The sequence below is a fragment of the Sodiomyces alcalophilus genome (genome assembly GCF_042370955.1).
Source record: "Sodiomyces alcalophilus JCM 7366 unplaced genomic scaffold ACRALscaffold_9, whole genome shotgun sequence".
In the NCBI taxonomy this organism is placed as follows: Eukaryota; Fungi; Ascomycota; class Sordariomycetes; order Glomerellales; family Plectosphaerellaceae; genus Sodiomyces; species Sodiomyces alcalophilus.
Genome location: NW_027263540.1, coordinates 1,657,727 through 1,669,115, shown reverse-complemented (window position 1 = coordinate 1,669,115; position 11,389 = coordinate 1,657,727). Strand labels below are relative to the sequence as shown.

General features: G+C 39.2%; 1 non-coding gene across 1 annotated transcript; it reads left to right on the top strand.

Moving 5' to 3' along the window:
* The first annotated feature begins 1,545 nt into the window (after positions 1 to 1,545).
* Positions 1,546 to 1,620, top strand: ACRALDRAFT_t282. Its single transcript has one exon. It is a non-coding gene; the product is annotated as a tRNA-OTHER (tRNA).
* The last annotated feature ends 9,769 nt before the right edge of the window (positions 1,621 to 11,389 follow it).

The following is an 11,389-nucleotide window of genomic DNA, read 5'->3' as shown; positions in this document are numbered from 1 at the left end:
AAATCCTGCGAATCCTGAAGGCACGCCTTAAGCCTACTAACGCCGCCTAGAGGTCACTTATTAAGCGCTGTTAGGATAATTATATATAATCTACTAGGAAGATGCCTTACTAACGCTAGCTTAACGACTTCCGTAAGTTATATAAAGAGGTAAAGACGTATTAGGTTCGCGCCTATAAAAGTTAAATCCTGGTCCTAGCTACCGGGTCCTAACCCTGATTATAACTAAGGTCGTTAGTAAGAAGTGGAGATAAACGAAGCGCTGATATAGCCCGACTAATAGTAACCTGGGACCGCTAGTGCACGTAAGTCGAGTCACTCCGTAGATTATCCTTATAACCTAGAATAAGCTCGAATAGACCTAGATAGGCAAATCAGGGACCTCTGTATTAAGGTTCCTGTCTAGTACCACTTTATTAATAACCCGGATATAAGACTAAGAAAAAATAAAAGGATACGCGCCGCTAAGACTAGTTAACCGTAGCGCGAGATTATTCGTCTAACCGCTAATAAAGTCTTTTTCCTTAATAGATACGGTCCCCTTACTATACCTCCTCCCCCGTTATCGTTAAAGGGGTGTACCGTTTTATTTACCCGACCTAATAACGCTAACGCGAATACCCTTACTATTATTAAATGGGAGGTAGTCCCTAAAACCGATAACCCTTTAGTTATTACCCGGTATATAGTCTGAAAGTGTAGGCTTACTTAAAAGCGTGCCCTAATATATAACCCTAACATTTTTATTTAGGCTATTATCGACATAGGGGCTACCTTTAATACTATCTTTATAAACACTATAAAACGCTTCGGTTTAGAATATCGTATTAGCTAAACTGAAATCCAGACCAAGGGTGTTAATAGCTAAGAGGGATGGTCGTATACAGGGTACCTTAAGGAGCGTTTATAGGTCGGCGAGTAGCGTAGCGTTTTTAACTTCTAAGTCCTCCCCGGTCTAGGGCCTAATATACTACTTAGTATACCGTGGATCTAGGAGACTAGAGCGTCCTTTTTTTTCTAAGATAGTTAGATTGATACCGACTTTATACTCGGTAATACCCGTATTCTTATACCTATCGCCTATTATCAATAAATTAAAAAGATACTAAGGAACTAAAGCTAGCCAAACTATAAGGCTAGTAAAAGGCGTCGGATCGATAAAGATCGGTCTAATTAGGCTCATTAACACTAGGTCTAGGATAGCGACCCTACCTATTAGCCTAGGGCCGCTACCTTACTATCCGTTAAGGAAAAGGCTAACTATTACCCTTCGGACATTCTAAAGGAGGGTAATAAGATTTAATATATAATCAAAGACGCCGATATAGCGTCTTTAATAGCCTTTATATTCTCTAAGGAGATTAACCCACTTTTACTAAGGGTATATATAGCCTTAAGGGTAATACCACGGAATTAGGGCTAAGGGTATAGGATATACGATATAAAAGCCCGATAATACTATAAACACCGTTTTCTTCTACTACCATTATATTTTTCTATAAATCCTTATTATAGTTACCCTAATTAGCTTAATTTATCTTAAATTGCCTCTATAGTATAGTGGTAGTATACCTAGGACACGGTTAAGGTAACCGGGTTAGTTCGAATCCGGTTAGAGGCGCACGTAAAAGAGGAACCCCTTTTCCTGTTTTACGCTACTCGGATCCTGTTCTAAGGGGTCCTTATCTACCTTAGCACGTATAATAAGGCTTAAATAGGGGGCCCGTTAGACCCACCTTCCGCCCGGCTTCGCTAGTCGTTAACACGTGCCGCGGGGGAGTTAGTCGCCCTACCGTGGAAAATAAGAAGACGGTATCGCGCTATCCCTGAGCGCGTAAGTAAAATACGCGGCGTCTCTTCCACGATACGGAGGCAGCCTCTTATACTATTACGTAAGCGTTCTGCATAGGCACGTAGCCCGTATTAGCTCCACCTATAGCTATAGAATAAGGAAGCTTAGGAGCTTTAAACTCTAGGAAGCGTATATATAAGTCGCCTATAGTAGGCCCGTAGGGGTGAGCCCTAGGGCTTATAAGAAGGCATATAAAAACAAATAAAGATAACTATACGCGCGCCGTTAATTAAGTATATAGTCGGCTTTAAAGCCGCTACGGGTAAAAACATTATAGGCTTCCTAGAATAAAAGCCACGAGTTTCGAATATATATTAAGTTAGTAACGGGGCCGCCGCGGTACCTATAAAAGGCAGTAATTCTAAAGGAGGAGAGTATAGAGGTTTTTATCTAAGTTATATACTAGTTTCCTAAGTCTTATACTACGGTCTTCCCCCCTATAGGCCTTAGAGAAGGACCGTATAGTTAGAATTCTAACTTCTAGCTACTTAAGGTAGGATAAGGATAGCGGAGTAAGAGATAATAAATAAATAAACAAATATTAAATTACTTACGCTAATTTTAAGTCGGAAGCATAGAAGTCTTACTAGTCGTTAGAGTTATTTACTCTAAGGACTAAAGATACGCGTATCACTAACACCGCTATAATAGTTATAAAGAAGCTATCAACCCTAAAAAGGAGAAAGCACTAAGACCTAATTAAGGAAGTATACTATAAGCCTAGTTAGGCTATCTATACTATATATAAGCCGAAAGCCCTTAAGATTCACCTTATAAATAACGCGCTATCTGATAATTCCGTCCCCGAAGACGACCCCCTCTAAAAGCAGAAGATCTTAGCGGAAATCCGCGAGGATATATAGGAGTAGGAAGACGACCGTTTTATTAGCCTAATCACCCTAAAATTCTCTAAGATTACCCCTTACGCGAGACTCACGGAAAAGCGACTTAAAGATATCTTAGACTTTACCGACTATCTACTCCTTAAGGAAAAGGAGCTCTTAATAAAGGCCCTTCTAAGCCGCGAAGCTACCCTTATAAAGGATTAGTAAGAATATAAGAAGCCTAACCCTAGAGTCGCCCCGCTATAAAAGATTAAGGTAGTTCCGTATAAGGTATAGTAGGCGAAAGGGATCCCTATCCCTAAAGCCCTAGAATCTATTATTAGTAAGATAATTAAGGATAGGAAAGATAAGGAGGTAATTAAGGAAAGCTATACGGCATACTAAAACCCCGAGTTCCTTATAAAGATAAAAGACGGTAATATACACCTTATTAACTCCACTACCAAGACTAATACTATTACCCTACACGATATCTTTATCCCGCCTAGGGCCAACGACTTTTTTAAGGATTTTAGTATATATAAGATAGTTTCCTTTCTGGATTTCTTCTTAGGCTATAACTAGGTTACTGTTAATAAGGAATTAAGGGACTTAACGACCTTCGCTATAGTTTTAGGACTTTTTAGGATCTATACTCTTCTATAAAGGGCGACTAACTTAATAGCCTAATTTATATATACTATAGCCTATATCCTCTATAACCTTATTTCTTAATACTATCGACCCTTTATTAACGATATCGCGGTTTTAGAGCCGACTATTATCCACGACGATACCCTGATTAGACCTAGAATTCGCCGTTATATAGCCGAGTATATTAGAAATATCGATAGAGTCCTTTTTAATATAGAGCTTATTAGAGGCTTTATAGCTAGCGCTAAAAGCTGGTAGTATTAAAAAGCAGCCACTATTATAGGCTATATATACGGAACCGATAGTTATTCCCCTTTCCCCTAAGCAGGCTAAGGTGGCTAAGTTAACTAAGTAGTAGAAGTACTAGACTATTTCCGAAGTCCGTTCTTTTCTTAGTCTCGCCACCTTTTACTATATCTAGATCTACCGTTTCGCTATTATCACGGGGCCGTTAATAGATCTACTAAAGAAGAGTTCTACCTTTTTATAGAGCGAGCCTTAGTAATACGCTATAAATACTCTTAAGGTTACCCTAACCTTTATACTAGTCCTGATTATTATCGAGTATAGTAAAGGGGCTGGTATTATCTATATAATCGTCTATATATATATTAAGGGCTAGGGCGGGATCTTAGGCTAGTATATTAACGGGAAGAGACTTATTACCTGGTACGAAAGCGGTAAATAAAACCCGGTAAAGAAGGTCTATAATACTAGGAAGCTAGAGCTAAGGGGAGTATTAAAGGTACTTTACTAACTCTATAACTATTTTTATAAAGTCCGCTTTATCTTAGAAATAGATACTTAAGCCTTAGTGTCCTAGCTTAGTGGTTCTACCACGGACCTGCCCGGCGTACTTATTACTCGGTGGATTACCTGGATCCGACTCTTTAACTTCGAGGTTAAGTATATTAAGGGGACTAAGAATATTACGGCTAACGGACTTTTAGGGATACCTGCTACTCCGTTTAATCAGGCTAATAACGCTATAAAGGGAGATATTAATAACTTTATTAATAGCCGAATCTTCCTTATAGATACGGATACGAGGTTTAATAACCCTATTCTAGCTAAAGACGTTTTAGACCCGGACGTTACCTAGAGCTAGTTCTCTTAATATATGGCCTTATACTTAACGAGCCTATGGATACCCTATAGAATGGATACTTATAACGCCCGCTATATTAGAGATCTATTAACCCGTGTTTTTATAAACGATAGTCTAATATAAATAAGAGTTGCTAAGAAAGATTTAATTTTAAAGAGGTAGATTAACGATAGAAAGACTTAGGTTACCCTAATTAGGAAAGCCCACGATAAGTTAGGCTATTGTGTACGAGACCGGATATACTAGAAGCTTACCCTACTATATACCTAAGACGGAATCTATAAGTAGACTAATAAGGTTATCGAAGTATACGCTAAGTACTAAAGCCGCTAAGGTAAAGTACGCGAGGATCCCCTAATCGCCACTTGACTACCTTAATAAGCCCTCCCCTTTATATAGGTAAATCTTAATATTTAGTATCTTAATAGGTATTACTTAGTAGAAGCTTAATATATATTTATATAATAGGTTAAAGGCTGTCTATTACGGAAAACCCTATTATAAGCCGTCGCGATATTCTTATAGGAAGATATTGTTAGCCGGTATAGGTTATACTAGTATATTATTATAGACGGAGGTCCTAAGAATAAGGGCAGCGTAATTAAGCTAAATCGGGTATACCTAATAAAGCCAAAGGTTATCTTTACCTACTAGCCCCGCGCTAATAGTATAAATAAGGTGGGATATAAGCCTATCGCCTATACGCTTACTATCTAGTAAAGGATTTACCGCGATATATTATATAAGATCCTGCCTATAGTCCTTTTTATAAACCGTATAACTATCCGAGTATCTACCGGAAAGACCTTCTTTTACCTTCTTTATAGCTATAAAGCTATTACGCCTATCAAGACGACCTGCCTTACTTAGAGAGTGCTTAACTAGGGCCGCGTTAAGACCCCTAAGGAAGAGATATCGCTACGCCTAGGGGCTTTCGCCTAGTTAAAAGCTAACCGGAGGATTACCGCCGATATAGTTAATAAGTAACTATAATAGAAGACGGACTCTATTAACCGTTTAAGAGTTAGGACCCTACGTAAATAAAGACTCCGAGTAGGAGACCTTATTCTTATACACGATACTAAGCTAATTATCGATATAAGCCGCGTTAAGAAGCTAGACTACCGCTAGAATAGCCTATTTCGTATTATATCGTCTAATCAGGATAATAAGACCTCTAGGCCATCGACTTTATTAGGGTAAGAGCTCTAGGGCGTTACTTTTACCGCTAACCGCCTTAAGAAATCTATCTTAGATAAAGACGGATACTAGGAGCCGGAGGACTAGACGATACTAGAAATGGACTATACTAAAGAACTAATAATCGTGTACCCTGCCCGCGGCGTCCCTACTAATAAAGAGCTAGTTTAAGCACCCCCCCTCCTAGGTAAATCTAGTAATAAAGATACTAGGGCTAAGGATAATAAACGTTAAGATAACGCAGGTTCCCCTAATTAGACTATTAACGCACTCCTACGACGGTTAGCGAGACTTCGGGATATACTAGGCGAGTATTATAATAGGTTATAAACAGAGCTCCGAGAAGCGATATAGTCAGGAAGAGTTAAAGTCTATATTCCTAAAGATCCTAACTTTAACCTAAGTAGGTATAAGGACTATACCAGGACCTTATAGTTTATACCCTACTATTACTTTCTACCTAGTTAACCTAATTATAGTAATACTATACTTAATAGGAGTCTTATATATAGTATTAGGCTAAGGATATATAAGGCACCGCTATCTACTTATTTTTAAAAACTAACCACTACCTCCCTAAATAAGAATACCACTTTTAGGACTCCTTAACTCGCCCTTTTTGCTATTTCTTTCCTATTTACCCTTTATTACCCGAATTACCTTATTCCACGCCCTTCTACCTATTATTTTTATTTATTAGTTCCTTTTATTTATATTTTACTATTACTATTTTATATTTACACGTACTAACTAAGAGGATACCGTAAAGATATATCCACTAAACACATTAATTATTTATCTACCTTTCCTTTACCCCGTTTACGCCGCGTACCGAAATAAAATATCCTAAACACGCTAAGGTTACCTTAATCATAATAATCACTACCCGAATCACCTATCTATACCTTACTCCGGCTTTCTCTTATAGTCACTATTACTAGGGCCGTATACCTTAGATTTATATAGCTAAACCTAAGCCCTAAAGATAAAGGAAATATGATATAACTCCACTATCTATTCTCGATCCCTTTATATCGGGTTATTCTAAATAGTATAACAGAACTTATCGAGGTTATCGTTATATTTATACGCTAATATAGGGACCTATACGATTATATAGTCCCACGGTTTGAGACCCCTTCCTCTATAAACGTCGCGTATCTACTAAGCACTTTCACGGTATAAAGTAATGGTGCTTACCACGAACACGCCGTACCGAGGCGAAAGCTATAGACGTATCTTATTATCGTATACGGATTATAGTAGTAATAAGAAGTCTTTTGTACACGGATTAGCGTGACTAATACCTATATAGTCACTATTTAACGATAAGACCTCCTAATCAGACTAATAGAACTGCTTTCGAACTTTATTATTATAATACGTGTAAGCTATCACGTAAAAATAGTAGATAGCGTAGTCTAGAAATCGATTATTATATTAAAGCGACATATACTCGAAGAAAGGATAAGTGATCTTATTATTAACCCGATTACTTATAGCCGACTACTATTCCTTATAGCACTAGCACGGTATCTTTTTAATAGCCCCGAACCCTGTGATAATCAGGGCTCTAACCGTATAAGCCCGGGTCACCGTCTTTATAATATACTCTCTCTAGGGACTAACACGGTCCTAAGTCATAAATACACGCCGATAAAAAAAAGACGAACTATTACTAGACCTTACCTTCTTAAATAAAGCCTATTCTTTTGATGAATTGGGCTACGAGTAGTAGGCTGTATGCGCGGAAGAGAGGAAAATTAAGCAAAAGCTGTTGAATTCGTAGAACCGTAGGATTACTGCTTGTTACGCAAACGCGTAGTTATGTGTAAAGGACTGACTTCTGGGATTTCTTCCTAGATCCGGGGCTAGGAAAGGACTCTAAAAGATTGGGTGGCGACTATTACGTTAATAGCCTACGCAACGGTTATCACGCCACGTTATTAGCTTAAGTAATAACCAAGATATCGTATTTACGATACCTAGTATATTTATATAATATGTATTACAAGCTAAGTATATATATACGTATAATACGTATAGTCTTATAGTATAGATTACGCTGGTTAGAAAGTAGACGTCCAGTAATATAGCTATAACTATATACTGTTTATTTTAACTTGGATATTATACTTATTATTATTATCATAATTATGACTTATTATAAGTATAATATCAACATATTCTATATCTCCATTAGCGAGATTTGGTAGACCCGACCTACAATAATAGTCTTAGAGTCACCTTGGATAACTTAACCCACGAAATCCAGTTCGACTTATAAGGCGCCACCCTTACTAGCCACTTTGAACTAAATAAAGTACGAGTTTACCTATATTTATAATATCAGCTTACCCTAATCAGGGTAACACAGGTAAAAGCGTAAAAAGAACTCTCTACTATATATTAGACCGTCGTAAAGATCTTATACTTATTAACTGTACCTATAATAAGTCGTGTCTTAGACTAAAAGTATAGTATAGGATAAACTAACTCTTAATAAGCCACGGCTTTCCTACGCTTATAAGCGCTTAGGTTATTAAGCCCCGTGATTAGAGCTTTAGCAGATATATTGATAATCTTATTATTATTTACAATAAGAAGCTTAAGGAAAACACGATATCGAATCGTATAATAATATAAAGACGTAGAGCCCGAAAGTACGCCTCTAGCCGGCAGCCCTCCGCCTTATATCCCTCGACGATAAGTAACGTGGCCTAGCGATTTATAGTTTTAGTGACTTAAGGAGGCATAGTTGAATAAATAGCCTATTTTAAGTTACTAAAAGATTAGTCTTTAAGCGTGATTCATAATTACCTTCCTTGTATCGCTTTATTATATAATCACGACTATAGGTATAATAGAAAAGGTATTGTCTAATCTTTCTGTTTGATAAAATCGGTTACACGGTAAGCCGACTTCTGTATTTAGATCCTATACCTGATTTACTAAGTTAATAATGATAATAATAATATTAGTATTTAATATCTGGGGGCTCTCTAAGAAGAGCAAAGGACGCCTAAAGTGGGCGTCCGCCTTTATATATAATTTAAATATAGTGATTATATAGTGCTACGTATATACTATAATAAGATAAAAGAAAGAGTATAAATACCGGAATAAACTATATGCGTTAGTGGATATTTAGGAGGTTCGTGGGTTTATGGTTTACGGAGCCGCGGGGCGTTCAACGCCTACTAGCTATAATTTTATAGTAGGCCGTATAGTATCCCTGCCTATCTTAGGAGGTACTATACGAGTCTTCCGCCTATATAACGGTCGTTTAGGCCCGTGTTTTAAGTGGCCGTCGATCCCTTATAGGAGGTGGGTAAGATTAGAGACGTCCCGGGTAGTTAATCAAGGCGAGCGCCTAGCGGCGTTATAACCTATCGATAGCTTAAGTGGGTACATTATACCATAGGGCCGAAATGGAGGTAAACTTTCAGGAAGAAGTTCGTTATGATTAGATATTAGATAAAGCTAGACTACTCTAGGCCTAGCTAGTAGGAGACATGTTAGTAGCGTCCGAGCTATAAGGCGGCCCGGCCTTAAGCTTTACGGTAAAAGAGAGGGTGGGCAGGGGTCTTATCTTTTCTATAGGAGGATAATAGGAGGGTATCCTTATAGTTAAAGCGGGTATAATACACGGCGAAGTCCCTATATATTAAGCGGGCTGCTAGTAGCTAGTGGAGCTATTAACGGTCTAGGATTAGAAGCTCCCCGGCAGGTTTAGTAGACGCGTCTAGGGGCAGATCGTGATAACTCCAGGGCTTATTCTCGTATTACTAGGCCTGGAAGGCTTCTTTACGGGCTAACCTTACTTATCGCTTAGCGTGGCTATACGTGGGCTTAGGCTCAAAGTAAGGGTATATATAGGTGCCTTCCTTTATAAGCCAGTCTATAAGTTTATTATCCGGGATCCCTATATAGCCGGGTAATTATCGTACTAAGACGATAGGGTTATAAGCTTTTATCGGAAGTCCAGAAAGGCTTCTTATAATAAGACCGGGGTAAGCTATCTATCGATACCCTGGATAACTAAGGTATTATTAACGTATACCGTGATAAAGGTAGTCCGTGTATCTATAATAAGAAGGGTAGCCCTTAGGCCGGCCCTAGCGCCCTCGATCTCGGTATTAAAGACTTTAGTGTTAGGAAGGGGGCGCTTGCTTATATATATAAGGTTAGTACCCTTATATACTATATATCCGTATCCTATCCCTGCCCTAATAGCAGAGTCGGTTTAAGACCTATTAGTGTATACCGTGATATCCGTTAGTACGCGGGCGGCGCCTTAGGCCTTAAAAGTCGATATAGCAGCTTCCTTATCCTTTAGTGCCTATAGGGATTTAGGGACTCCGTTATATACCGGCGGCGTAAGTATAGGGGCGGGGAAGTCGGGCGCTGCTTATAGAGTGTCCGTAAGGGTAGTTAGGCGGGGTTTATTACCTTTATTCCGAAGGGTCCTATAGGTAGCGATCCTTATACGGAGGGGGTAGGCGCCGTCTAGGGTTTATAACCGTATAGCATAGCGGGTATAGGCGGTATTAAGGAGTAGTCTAACCGGGGGTATACTAGCTTCCCTAAGTATAGCAGGGATTAGGGTGGTCTTCTAGACCAGGAGGCAGCCCTAAAGGGCGAGGTTAATTACGATCTAGAGTTTATTAATCTAATCTATAAGTCTAATACCTAGCTTAGGGTAGCCCCTATTCCTACGCTTTATACTAGGGCGGTTATAGCCGGAGTACTAAACTTTAGAGGCGTAAAGGGCCTTAGAGAGGACGATAGTATAGATAGCCTTACGTATTATAGCGGGCAGTGCTTCGCTAAGGACTCGGTTAAGGCCCCGGATATAGCCGGCGCTAAAGCGGGCCTTTACCGCTCTGGTCTCGATATAAGATTTAAATAGGAGCGTCTTATCTAGCTAGACTCTAAGCCAGCGTAGGGACTAGCTCGGGGTAATCTAGTAACTATCGTAGGTAATAAAGGGGAAGCTAGGTTCTTATTTCCGGGTAAAGTAGATAAGCTCGGTTCTACTATGGTCAAGGGTAACTACGTTCTAGCGGCCCTATTTAATAGTATCGTCGAGGAGTGCCTATACTATAATAGATATTTGTTTTAGGCTCTTTCCGATATATAGGATCCTATAATTATCGGCGTAGCTAAACCGGGTATAGGTCGTGCCTATTCGATAAATAGGCTTAGTATAAAGGAGGAAAAGAATAAGAGAGGTAGGGGAACTTTACAGGAGGCCGTATGATAAGGGGGGTATTTAAGTAGTGTGTCCCTTATATTATACGCGGGCCTATCTGCCTTCTATAAAGCTTAAGACCTAGGCAATTAGGTTATAAGGCTAGCCCTGCTCCCTAAGTCTATAGCAGAGCCGGTGGCGGAGTATAGCGTTAAAGGCCCCTTTAATATCTGGGGTAATAAGTATAGCGACTTATTTCCTAGTAAAGGCGGCTTTAATATCATGCGTTAAGGACCCGATAATATCGGTAGCAGGTCGTTTTAGGAGGGCGCCGGCTATTTAGCACCTTATTTAAGGTACTTACCTAGGCGAGGCGGCGGCCGATTAGGCGTTTAAGTCTCTTCCCGAGGCAGGAGAGGAGGGCGATAGGTCTCTAGCCCTAATAGGTGCTAGCGTCTTTATTTAGTTTAGGGATTATCACTACCTCGGCTTCCTAAAAGGGTCGGGGGTAGTATCCTAGGGTAAGACATTTATCGTATAGCCTAGTAACTTATTCTT